Source organism: Amblyomma americanum, chromosome 4, assembly GCF_052857255.1.
Source record: "Amblyomma americanum isolate KBUSLIRL-KWMA chromosome 4, ASM5285725v1, whole genome shotgun sequence".
NCBI lineage: Eukaryota > Metazoa > Arthropoda > Arachnida > Ixodida > Ixodidae > Amblyomma > Amblyomma americanum.
The window spans coordinates 69980009-69994133 of NC_135500.1; the positions used below are offsets into that span (position 1 = coordinate 69980009).

Genomic DNA, 14125 nt, shown 5'->3' on the forward strand with positions numbered 1-14125 from the left:
CTACAACTTGCTGTCGAATTTAACCAACAGCTGCATTTCAAAGCTGTCATCGGACAGCTTGCCTCGCTTCTTAGTGAATGCGTCCGCACTACGCTAAATAGGCGCTCGACGGACGCACTGGATGGTACTCCTGTATTCACTTTGAAGAAGAGCTGGTGAACGCGTGGAAAGTTTTCCTTGAGCCCACTCAGCGCAAAGTTACACGGCACCAAAAGGTATCGACACAGTTCTTCATCTTTAGTTGGCGACGATGTCGAGACGGCGTTGCCGAAGAATTCATCCTCCGTTGTGCTGGAGCTGAGGCTGGTCGCTTACTGGATGCCCGCAAGCCGAGAAAATCTCGGCAGCTCGCTTTTGATGGTCTCTTGGACAGCATTTCGCTTCACTTCATCGTGAGTCCACGACAACTTGAACCTCGGTAGCAACGTAGCCGCAACAAGCAGATCCTTCTGATTCATAACAGTGCTGAATTTGCGTCAGCCAAAACTCGCTTCAGCAGAGTTGCTTTTATCAACAAGGTGACTGGAAAGTTGTCGAATAGCTCTAAACATTTGTGAATGGCACCCGCTGTATCTTGCGTTATCGCACACTACCTTCAGGAGATGAAGTTAAATTAAGTGATAATTCTCGACCGCACGATATACGTTTGTTACAAACAGAAGAGCAATAGGAGGAAATGCGAACATATACAACATTTGAATATGCGAATCATGTTTGCATAATGTCCACAACATGAGCGCGCAATTCTCCCCGGCTTAAACTTTTACATATTGTCGCCAACAAATATAGTACGACTCGAAAAGGGGCTTCCAATCGCACGGCCAAGCAGACTAGCAGCACGCACCGGAGCGGAAAAGGCGTCTTCCTCGCTCAGTCACGAGCCAAGTCATGCCGCTCGGCCGTATGGCTGCGCCCGCAGAATGCGAGCAGTGTGGCAATGTATAAGCAGTCCATTTCTTCTTAATAAGCCTATGACGTGTGTTAAAACCTGACCTCTTGCGGATGCCATCCAAGACACACTGAGCTAGAGGCCCGCAAAAGTGCAGTCCAGAGATTTTCTCGTGCTCGATCTTTTTGATGACAACATCGAGCGTCGGAAGTAGGTAACCACTGTAGTTGTTACCTTGCAGGACGTCCAAGCCACAGCACACAGGCTTCATGACCTGCAGTGTAAAAACCTGATGTTCAAAAAGAAGCCGCGAGAAATATACCTAGGAGCTACATACCTTGCAGTATTCCGCTACGAACTTGGGCTCGTCAGGTTTCTGCTGCCTGGGAATTTCATGCTTGGAGAAAATAAATTCCAAGTCTTGCCCTTTTTCTAGCAAGGAATTAAAAGCGTCCACAGCCCTAAATGTTGAATTCCATCTTGTAACAGCAGGATGCGGCAAGTAGATCCCGCAATGGGTCTTACTCAGGTTAGCTGCTTGCGCCGACTGTCCTTGCCTATTCCAGAGTTTCTGGCACTAGCTGATCAAACTCTGTTTTATCCTAGCGTAATCCGCGTGAGCAGGATCCGCCCTCGCTGCGTCAACACTTGCAGTTAGGTTCATGGTGTGCGCAGAACACCGATGATGCGGTAGAATCCGGCGTTTGCCTTCTTCCACGCTGTCGGTGAGCGGACATGAATGTACGGGCTCGCAGTTCTGCTCGCCTTCATCGTCTCCTTCATGACCGTAGAGCCTGTGCAGCGTGAAGACAATGTTTAGCAATGCGTACCAGAACTCAGTAATTCACAGAGGGGGGGAAATGCTTTAACTGACCTAAAAGCTTTCAAGAAGTTCGATCCACTGTCCGTGATCACCTTGGTGACCTTTCTGTGAAGCTCGAATTCACTGAAGACCTCTTCAATTGTAGCGGCCAGGCTTTCATAGTTTACTCTGCCTTTCATTCGGCGACAAGCTAAGGCGGCGACCTTTTGGTCTAAAGTCCCCAGATCCAGCCATAGAGCTGTCACGCCAAGGTAACACTTTGAAACCATATTTTAATGAAACATTACACTAAACAAGGTCGCAAAAATACACTATTTAGAAAGTGGGCTTGGTTTGGACTAATGCTGGAGGACAACTATTGAGTGCGGAGGGTTAGAAAGGGACACGATACATGCCTTCCTTTTGTTGTTTATATTTAAACCTTCACGCTGAGTATTATTTACACAATGAGATGAACACCAATCAACCAGCACAACTTTTTATTCTACGCACTTGTTTCCCAACAATTATCAAGAGCTAAAAGATTCACCTGTGAAAGTAAGTGCGACAATCCGCAGTGACAGCCAAATGAAGGATGGTTTGAAATTTTGAGCGTAAATTTTCTTTCATCGTTTCGAGGCGCGCATGGAGACGAATCATGAGCATTGGATGTGTAAGAACTGTTCTTTCTGTGGCTGTTTCTTTGAGTAACTTCAAAAATGATGGTTCCTCTACGACCAAAAAGGGCTGCGCTACCAGTTATGACAAACTCTTAAACAAACACGTCAAGCCGCTCTTGAGTCACTGAGTGAATGAAGTTCAGTTTCCCTTGAGTCATCCCCTTGGGCGAATTTTGTTCCGGGCTCAAATGTTTTTCGCACAGTCTCCTTTTTTCGACAGCAGCGCAAACTCGGGGAGGCTTTGCCTGTGTAGTTTCTATTTTAAAAAATAATAAGCAGTCATTAGAAAGGTTGAAATACCCATAGAGGGGCTGGGGTGTTGCTAATCTGGCAAAATCGCCAAAAAGGCATCAGTACTGATACTCAACATCAAAAACAAAGTAAAATTAAAAAGAAAGATGCAAAAGTCAAGCTTACCTTCACATGGTTTTTCAAATTGGAGTTCAAGGACTTTCCGCAGCTCAACAGGTTCAGTTTTGGCAAACAAAGAAGGGACTTGAAAGTGAGGTTTTCATCTTTGCTATTCTCTAAAACATAAAAGTATTCAGTGCAGGCCACGGCGACGGGTGCAGAGTTGTCGCGGCCATCCTTCCAAGTCACGCGAAGGCCGAGATGGGCAGACGATGTAGCCTGAAGGCGCCTGTACTTTTTATACTCTTCCACACCTCGGCGGTCTGTTTCCTCCTCGCATGCGCCTGGCGTTTTCCATTTAGAAAACCGCGTGTTTCCTAAAGTGCCTCAAGCCCCCTCTTGATGTCGGGAACTCGACTACAGGTCGAATCAAGCGTCAAGCCTATCTGAAAGCACTGTCCTTAATGTCTGCAGCTCTCCGCCGCCAGAAACCGGATGCGAGGAAATGGGCTAAAGCTATTCTTCCGTGAGGAACACGGACAAGGCACAGGTGACAGCAATTCACTTGCAGCTGTCCAGTTCTAAGAAAAGCGTCTACGTGTGGTCCGCATGGTGGACTCCGCGGCTTTCATCAAGCTTTCCGCGGTGACGGCTCTACCCTCCCCACCTGGTGTCAGCGCTTCTCAAGGAATTCTGTGCCATTTTTCCCAGAATCGACCATTTGCGGAAACCTGTAACTCTTCTTCTCTGCCAGGCTTGTTTTCCAACCAAAAGGTGTCGAACCAAGTCGACACGCTCAAATTATTCAAGCGAACGAAAATTCCAGATGGTCGCACTCTGCCTGCAACAGTCTCTGTAGGAAAAGGAGGGAGACCGTCCTTTGTCAAAGAGCTGTCGGGAGTTGGCTGATCCTTGTTCTGGATAGAGGAGCAGAGGGGGGGGGGTGAATGGAGAAAGTTGGAGCGACCGTTTTGTTCAGCAGAAAATTTTTAGCAAGTTTAGTGGAGGTAGCTCACGAGTCACTACTACCCGCACAGGAACAATGGCCCATTTCCTTCTTTTTTCTCGACTGCAGTGCTATAGCCGATTGACTGCGATCTCCTTTTTGGCGCTCTACCATTGTGCTCTTTTGACAGCTCTCTCAGGCCCATCTTGAAGTAAACTGGCGACATTCCTCAGTTTACCCAGAACGGCGAACTTGACTCGCTTCGTTTCAACAAAGAATGCGAAAGTGTCGTCTTGGAACGAGACCTTTTGGGTGGAAAACAAGATTACGGAGAAACGATCGTGCTTTTTTTTGGTTGGGTGCTTTGTGAAGCGCAGGTGTTTGCTGCTATAGATGCGAGTCGCAACTAGGGTCGAAGAGAGCATCTTGACATCACTTTAGGTGCTTTTTTTCAAAAGGAGACGAAGGCGGGGACAACCGCAATAAAAGATAACTAGTAACGTGACACCTCACGTTGCAAAAAATGTTAACGCAAGTACGTTACCCGTTACAGTTTCGAAATGGTAAAGAGTAGGTTACAAAGTTACCGAAAAAAAGTAACGCGTTACTGGTAACGCCATTACTTGTAACGTGTTGCCGACAACAGTGGGTATTGAGGAATGGAACACTCAGGTTGGCTGAAATATGCTGGAAGCGCTGGAAACGTGAAGTTTTTAACAGAACGAGGTGAGGGACTGGATAGATTACAGGAGCACTGAGAGCTGACCTTGCCAAAAAATCTGCCACCTCGTTAAAATAGACGCCCGAATGCCCAGGTACCCGGACAAAGCGGATAGCACGAAATGTGCGCGGAACAAAAAACCTAAGCGAACAATTCAATTAAGATTTTTCCGAATTTTGGAGAGAGACTAGAACTGAAATGCAGTCTGCAAGAATAAGAACCCGGGCTACATGCCTAGGAAGTTTGAAAAGAGCTAAACTAGTGGCCACAACTCTGCGAATAATATAGGAGTATAATCTGGGATACGAACGGAATAGCTGCAAGCCAGCTCCTGCGAACATATCCCAACCGTCGCCTTCTTACAGCTGCCGAAGGCATTAGTGGAGATAACCGCATGAAGAGGAAAATTTTGCAGGTGTTCAGAATGGAGACCATTTAGGATATTTGGGGGCACATATTTCGCATGGGCGGGAGAATATGGTAATAACTGAAGCTGGGTTCAGCCTGAGTATCTGCAACTTGTTGGATGGAGATCAGATTAACCTGAAGCGGGGCTAACAGATTCTGCGTGAACCTAACTTGCGGAAGCTGATTGCGTGGCCAGTGATTAGTGAAAAACAGGTGTGGTTGGAATAGAAAAAGGGACTACGAACGCCGGGGGCCGGGTCAAAAGGCCTGAGAAAAGTACGCACTGTTGGAAGCGGGAAAAGAGATCGGGGATACGGGCTTCCAGATAAAGCACAGCGTTTGAAGCAGATTTTGGGAGCCCGAGGCATAGCCGTAGGGCACGCCTTTCCAGTAAAACTAATGGCTGCAGCTTGTAGTTTGCGCTACCAGAGAACAAGACACAACCAATTTCCAGAATCGGTCTCATATAAGCCTTCAATGGCAACAGTTCCGTGTCACGACGCATGCCAAACTTTTTATTGCCAACTAGTTTCAACCGGCCAGAACACGTTCCCCTTTAATAACATTATTCTTAATATGGTGCCGCAAGTCCAAGCTTTGATCATAAGTAACGCCTAGGTATTTAACCAGCTCCACCTGCGGAATTGGAGTGGAGCGGTATACTAGCGAGATGTACAAAGGAGTGTCGGGCGGAAATACCAGCCGGCCACATTTGCTGACATTAATAGATAAATTAATTTCGTTCAACCAGACATCCATAGCATTCAGGTACGCCTGCAAACATTCGTATAGTGCATGAATATCCTTTGCTGATGCGAAAAAAGCTATATCATCTGCGTATACATAAACTGCAATGTTTGGATGAATGGGTATGTCCCGAACCAATGTGTTGAAAAGCAGTGGAGACAAAACAGATCCCTGCGGCACACCTGCTGATTGAACATAGGTATTAGAACAGAAAGATCCGTCTGTACAGAAGAAAAATTTCTTTTAAAAATTCACAAATCCAACCATAGGTGTAGTGCGGTAGATGTAGTTGAGCAAGATTGTTAATAAGGACCGTGTGTTGAACGCTGTCTTAGGTTTGGCAACATCAAGTGTCATTAAGGCCGCTACTTCTCTCTTGCGCATTGAGAGTCGTATTCGGCTCTCGAGATCCACATGCGCGGACCATATGAAACAACCGCGACGAAAGCCAATCTGTGCTGAGCTGAGTCCGTTAACGTGATGAATTTGCCCTGTGAGATGACTGTGTGCTACTCTTTCTATTAGCTTTACTAAATTTGAGGTTGAAGCAATCGGCCGAATATTCTCGAAATGAAATCCATTCTCTGCATTTTTCAAAAGTAAAATTATTTTCGCAATTTTCCAACTGTAAGGAATCCAAGAGTTTTCCAATCACACATTTACAATATCAAGAAGGTGAGTTGGAAAGTTTTGCGCTAAAATTTTTAACATGCCCACAGTAACCCCATCAGATCCCGGGGCAGCAAACAGCATCGAGGAAACAATTGGGAGGAGTTCCGACACATCCACGTCGGGATAGTCCGAGCTGGGGGTAAGAGTGTGCAAAGGTTCCGTTTTCTGCACTTGGAAACGCAAAGCCAGCCCCTGAGCGATACGTTCAAGGTGTTTCTCAGCTTCCAGCGGAGAAAATACCATTGACTTTATGCGGTTGGAGGCCGGAGAGTTGTTATTTTGCGCCATGAATCTATATACAGCCTTCTTAATTTGAGGTTAAGAGAGATATGTGTTTAAATTTTGATTATATTCCTCCCTTGCTTTTTTACCAGTTCTTTTGAAAGATGCAGAGTAGAACCTATAATTTATCTAATTAGCTGGGCTCTGATTATAGGAAAGGCTTTCCCATGCTGCTTTTCTAAGGCGATAAGCTTTCTCACACTCCTCCATCTACCAAGGAGAAGGCTGTCTGGCAGGGGCAGTAGCGCACACAGAATACAGAGCTCTCAGCAGCATGTTGCAGAAAGGAAATTGCTCGCTGAGCTCTTTCTGCTCGATCTGAGCTAACTATGGAGGGAAGCGAGGCAGATATCAATTTTTTATACGCAATGCGATTTTCAAATTCCATGGTTGCACCTCCTTTTCTGAAAGGAGAGGACATAATAGTAAAGGTTATTAGAAAGTGGTCACTAGATGTACCTGAGTCTACTGTTGACCATGCAGATACTCCAACCCCACGAGATGCTAATGTTTAATCTATTACTGAACGAGAAACTCCACGCATAAAGGTTACTGCTCCGGAATTGCAGCAGCGCACTGCATTCATAGACATGCATGGCCAGAGAAGCTGGCCGCCGGAGTCAGAGCGACTACCCCAGACACTATGGTGCAAATTAAAATCCCATGTGATGACTGTGTTGTTTGCTCCGCTCAGTAATGTGTCTAAACAATCTGTCCTGTGAACACCTGCAGGAAAGTAGACGTTAGCAACAGTTACTGTGGCTCACTGTGGAACAAAGATATCAACCGCCAACAACTGACAGTCAGGGAGCATAACTTTCTTCGAGACTGATGCCCGGTGACATATGTTTGTAGAGATCATAGATATTAACCCACCACCTCTGTCATTAATGCGGTCTACCCTGAAAGCTCGGAATTTTTTCATTGAAAATAATTTAAATGGAGCGAGCCACGTTTGTTGCAAAATCACAATATCTGGATTATGTTTATGAAGAAGTATTTGAATATCCGTGAGAGAAGAAAGTACGGAACGACAATTCCCTTGCAGAACTTTAAGACCCGTCATGATTATTGACTGATGAAAGAGGCAACGGCCTCTTTCAGCACATCAGTCTGGCGGATTAGTTTGGGGGGTCCTTACTTTTCTTTGATTTGCGGAACAGCTGACTTCGAGGGTGAGGAAGAAGCTCGACGCTTCTGGGAAGGACAGAGCATTTCAACATCCGTGTTGCAGATATCTACGTGAGATACACTGCCAGGAGCGCTGTTGGCCGGCGAGACTTTGGACGCCTCAGGAGGCGACATGGAGTCACTCTTACTAGCAGCACAATTTAGGAGCGATGCAGGCGTCGCCACCAAAACAGATGATTGAGAAGGCAGATACAGGCCTGCAACAAGTTGAGATAAAGCCTCGGTGAAGTTGCACAGCATTGGCTCTACCACCACAGAAAGAGCCTGTTCTACTGAGAACACTATCGAAGTAGTCAAACTTAACTCTATATCTGCAACGGAGCTTCGCGCACGGCTGGCATATGTATTATTCTTCTGATCCAGAATTGCATATGCATTTGCTCTCAAGCATTGCTTAGCTTGAATTATATCTAGCAGGCTTTGTTCGTCAGCTCCCTTCGAGCAGTGGGCATCATCAGCTGGGTGGTTACACTTGCAGAGACAACACTGGGGCTGATCAGAGGAGCAGCTGTCATCCGAATGCCCTTCTCCACAAACACGGCAGTGGGTCGCCGATTTACACGCTTTACAACTGTGACCGAACCACCAACAGTTGGTGCATTGAAGTGGACGGAGTTGCAGAGGATCCACACGATACACTATTGGCCAGACCTTGAGCTCAGAAGGACAGGAGGAGCCAGCAAAAGTAGTTATAACTGATTCTGTCGCTACACGCACACCATTTATTTCTCTACTGTACCGGTAGACAAAAAGAACGCCCCCCCACCTGCAACCTGAAGCTCCTCCGGTATTTCCTGTGGGGAAGATGCTGGGCCCGCTCCACGAACAATACCTTTGGAGCATGCGAGCTGTTCAGGGATGAATACTTTCACCGCTAATGACTGAGAAAGTTTGCACTGGAGCAGGTCTGTGACGCAAGCAATGTCAGAGGACTTGAAAACCATGCCTCTACGGCCGAACGGTTGCACTTCATAGATCTGGAGGTAGTAGGTAGTGAGAGACCTTAGCTCCTCCTGAATAACCTTAGAGGTTTTCATCTTGATCGCCACAGGGATGACGTCAATTCCATTTTTCCTAAAAAGGTCCAGAGACAAGCTTTGTGTGGGCAGGCTGGCAATCCAGGCTGCCGACCCTCCGCCAGTGGAGGTCAACGACATACCTGAGCCAAAAGCTCCCTCAAGTGCACATTAACCGCGCCTACAGACTTAACCTTTGACCTGGCCAAATCTCCTACGCAGAACGGCCTCACCAGAGATGAGCACGCAGACACCACCAGAAAGGCACAGCCACCATAGGAAACAGCCGTTCAGAACCGTCCCTATTCTTCCGTGACTATTCTACCGTGACTATTCGTCGCGCCCTGTACCGGCATGTAGATTAAAATGTTGCGCCTAAACGTGAAACTGCGTGCATATTACGCGCGTTGTTTAGAATTAGGAGTTAGCGCACTGGTGGATCCAAAAATTTCAATTTCGTCAACATTTACTTTTGTGTTTTTTGTGTTCGTAATATCGAGTATTAGATTAGGTAATAATCTATGATCACCGAGCTTTAAAAGCATAGTTAGGGTAGCAGCACATGTTCGAATTTTATTTTTCCACGAGTAGTGGTTTTCACCTGTTTATTAGTCTGCTACAACATACCGTTCACGGCAAAATTCAGAGTGCTTCTATTGTAAAAAAAATTGATTTTTTTTATAGCTGTCTCCAATCTAAGTGGACACGTGAATCGCGACGTGAAGGAAGTGACAAAGTAGAGAGTGAAAGAAGTGGCGCCATATTGAATGTCTCCAAAATAATTTCGACCACCAGGTGATATTTAAATGTGCTCTGACAGCGCACAACACAAGCATACAAAAGAAATCTAGGAGGGCACTTAGCAAAATCTCTGAGGTTTGAATGCGAAGGCCTTGCTATATTTAGTTCCCTTCTATTTTTGAACTTCATTCTTTCCTTTCTAACGGTTTGGTTTCTGGCGCATAACGTCCCAAGGCTACTGAGGCTATGGGGAGGTCATAGAGAAGAACTCCGGAAATTTCGCCCACCTGCGGTTCTTGAACGAGCACTGATATTCCACAGTACACGGGCGTCTACAATTTCGGCTCCATCGAAATTACAGCGCCGCGGCCGGGATCGAACCCGCGTCTTCCGGTTCAGCAGCCGAGCGCCAGAACCACTTGGCCACCGCGATGGCGTTCCTTTCTAATGACACCCGTAGTCATAAGTACAGAGTTACAAGGGAACGCATATAATGGGTGCCCATTTCTTTGCCCAGAAGCAACTCGGAAGAGGAAGCCGTTCTAGACGGCTGTGTCTCGAAATATTTATTGCTGGTTTTCAGACACCTGAAGTCACAACGGACTAGTGAAAAGTTGTCCTCCCTCGAATTCCCATAGATAATGTTGTCCTCAACACCGTATTTCTGCATTCCGACCCGAGTCACCCGTACCGTGTCTCCGACTTCCGAGACGCACTCGCGAAGATTTTGGACCTCCGTAACATTCCTTGTATTGGCCTAGTACCGAATCAGCCAAGTTTTGGTTAGCTGTGATAGTAGTACCTCGAAACAAAAGCTTGTTGACAAAGCAGACTTCCTTGTCAAAGGGTCTAATTCGTGTGGTATTCGACCCGGTCATCAAAAACGTGAAGGCTGAACTGTTTTGCCTTCCGCACTATATAGAGCACCGGAGCCTAATGCAGCCGTGCAGAAGGTCGTGCCCGAGAGTGGCGGTGTTCCATTTATTCCAGCTTGTGTAGCACATAGTACGTAACACAAGGTGGATTCCGAAATGCATGTTCATGAACTGTCGCGTGCGGTCATGAGCTCGCCTGGAGTTGGTAGTTGATTTGCAATGAATAGCACTAATCGAAATTTTTTTTTTATTGCCGTGCTTTAAAACGCATTCAACCTTATCCTCTTCGTAAACATTGAAATGCATATCCTCTGTTTTAACATTTGCAAGTAAAGTGACAGGTGCCAGTCACACCGCATTATTTCCTTCTAGAAGTACTTGCTTTTGGGCTAGTTGGTTTATAATAAAGTTGAATGGCGCCAGTTTACATTGATGATTTATATGTGTGTGGAGGAATAGCATGACATGCATCCAATTTCTTCCCATGCTTTATGAAAAAGGTGTATGCAGAGGTTTAAAATACTTCGCAACGCTCCAACCTAATAGCTATCTTTATTCTAATTACACTAAATATATAAGAAAAAGAAACCACGTGCAGGCTTTACAAAACAAATATGAATGGTTACGCTAGAATGCAAATAGAGCTAATACGGAATCGTGTACCACTTTTAAAGTGCACTTTTTTGACAGAACACGGTGCTTTTATTTGGCACTGCGTTATTTTACGTTTTGTCAATTCTGCCATCATAATGACGGAACATTGTTCACATCACAATACATTGAAATATGTCCATTCAATATTGGAAACATTTCGCAAGGAATTATTTTATGTAATTGAAGAGGCAACCGTAGCACGCAAACCTGCTTTGGACTAGGTTTTATTTAAGGAACAAACATTTTGTGCTTAAATGTAAGTTACGATTCCCTTTGCGGCTCTTTGTGTGAGGGGAGGGAGACAAGTCGGGTTCATTTTAATTCTAGAAATACCATAAGTGTGCACTCCAGATAAACTCTATAACCCCTAAAATGTGTAATATCCGCTCGATGAAATGATCCTTGCCAATTACTGTCCTATCCAGCGCTTGACTTGGGGAATCATATTTTCACGAGATGTGGACACAGCGTAGTCAGATGTTGTGCAGAGTCGCATAGCAAAGAAGTTCTAAGTATATATTGTTCGCACTGCACTCGAGGATGACAACTTTCTGGGCTATTGCACTAAAGGCTGTGTTGAAAAGGGAAGAAGCTGGGCTTATGTTCATGTGCAGAGGTGAGCAAATCCCCTCATTTTTACTTTTCCTTACTCACCCTTACTTTTGAATACTTGGCCCTCCCTCACCCTCAATCTGAAGAATTATGAGGCCCTCCATCACCCACACTGCAAAAAATTTTCTTGCCCTCCTTCACCCTCACTAACAGTTGCTTTAAAACTCGGGTTATTTTTGCATTCGGCAACTTCTGGCGATATTACTGAGTAATAAACCTATAAGACAAGCCCTCAAGGTACCATTGGACGACATGCTAGATACTGATAGTGCGTGTGTGCGTGTGCGCGTTTTGTATGAGTTAATAAGCGACGCAGTAACGAGTTCAGCCCCAGATTATCACTCCGACTTTACTTGTGGCACGCACTGCATGCATACGTGTGTCCAGCATTTGTAACATTTCATTGTTATCTATATGCACTGCTAAAATGAAATCTATGTGTGGTTGTGTCTGTGCGCAAAAAATAAAATGTGCCAGGAATATTCAGGAAACAATGCAGTAGCATTTACCACGACAATTACAATAAGTGATAAGCACACAATAGACACAAAATAGGGAAAGTTTGTACGTCGCTTAATTACCTTTATGCGATCACTTTGCGATATCATCTGGTCTTCTGTATTTCAGTGCTTCTAATCTCCCGAAATTTTTTACGGTTTGCTGCATGATGTCTGATGGCGCTTCCCCGCGCATGGATGAAGGTGATGAAGACCACGTTCTGAAACTACAGCCAGAGAGAATGGCATTTGAAATGCGGGTACGTGACGAGACGACGACATTGTAAGTGCAGCTCGAGAGCCTGAGAGTTCGTACAGACAGGATGTTGAATGACTTCCCCAGATGCATATACGTGATTTCCGCCGCAGTGAGGTTCTAATTCTGTAGCTTAAAAAAACGTTATTTTGACCACATGAATACATAACGGGTAGCCTAAAATACACCCTTTGGGCTCAATTATGGTAATCGCTAACTCCCCGAGTCTCGAGTTAAATTCCTGTGGCTGCCATTTTAGTGCCTTAGCGCTAGGGCTTTCAGTAGGCCGAAAGCGGTTGTCTTTCTGAAGCCTGCTTCTTACACATGGGCCATATAGGTCACATGACGTGGACGTCATTACTACTTGTCTATCGGAGTGTGAGCAAACTGCCTACCGTGGCAGTTCAATTATCTACTAGTCGCGAGAGATTCCTCAGGAACAACTTGTGTCTCACAAAGCCCGCCGATAACAGCTGCTGCCATCGCAGGGCAGTGGCATGTAGCTTAACGCTGCACAACTCCGCCAGGAGAGAAACAGGGCTTCTAGGGACTTGTGAATGTAAACAATACCCAATTCTACCGCAGTATAAGTGTCAAATGATGCAATATTATGTAAACTTACCTTGTATGATATATAAACCAAGGTAAACCAGTTTATTTCAAGCAAAAGCTTATAAAATCAAGATAAACCACCCAAGGCCAGGGCTAATGGTAGTAGCGCACGATAATTAGTGGTAAACCCCAAGCTGAACCGCTCATGATTTTTCGCTTGCACGTCTACACATTACCCAAACGCTGACCATCAATTCCGGATCATGTCTGCAAGCAATTTGACTCATAAAGTCACGAGCTCTATTACGTGGTGACTGGTCTCACCAGAAACAGAAGTAAACCCACCGATGTTCATGTTATTTGGAGAGCACTACAGCTTTTTTGTTTTTAGCTCCTCGCACAATGCAAATAGGAGCGAGCGATGATTCAGACCACGGTATTTAAGCTGCTGCTTTATTTCCATGGTAAGACTACAGTGGTTGACTTTGCCCGCCATACTTTGTTTTATGGCGATTTAACGTCCCAAAGGGACCCAGGCAACGAGGGACGCGTAGTGCAGGTCTCCAGAAATTTAGACAACCTGTGCCTCTTTAACGTGCACTGACATTGCACAGTGCACGGGCCTCTAGAAATTTGCCTGCATCGAAATTCGACTACCGCGGGCGGCATCGAACCAGCTTCTTTCGGGTCAGCAGCCAATCACCATAACTACTCAGCCACCGTGGCAGCTACCTACCACACTTTGCGCCACCGCCTTGCCATAAGGCTAATCCAGTGAAAATATAAATATTTAGCATGTTGAAGACGCACTTGTAAACCGGGTTACCGGTGGCTAATTGTACACTCACAGAAGCAGGTGGACGCCCCGCCTAGCCCCGCACCTGAAAATGCGGATGCGCCGAAAACCTCCACTAGTACGTGTAGGAATAAATCTATCATACCTTCTCGCAGCACTCGCACCTGCAACATTCAGTTTCAAAAGGTTTCAAATTTTATCTGACTCAGCCGGCTTGATTGCATACGATTGCGCGCAATTCATCTCTGCTGAGCAAGACCACGCCACACACAGCTTATGGCAAGTTGCTCACCCTTTTTTATGATTTGATTATCGCCTATGAAGGCGTGTGCTTCGAGTGCGAGGCCTTGGTGGCAGTGCATAGCAACGTTTTGCAGCTGCAAGGATTTAGCGGCCTCCTCTAGAAAGCGCACTTTAGGTGTTGGACCGCTCCGATG

The 14125-nt window shown here is 45.7% G+C and overlaps 1 pseudogene; it reads right to left on the reverse strand.

Annotated features, from left to right (window-relative positions):
• LOC144129561 (uncharacterized) lies at positions 1 to 1891 on the reverse strand (annotated as a pseudogene).
• Positions 1892 to 14125: the final 12234 nt, after the last annotated feature.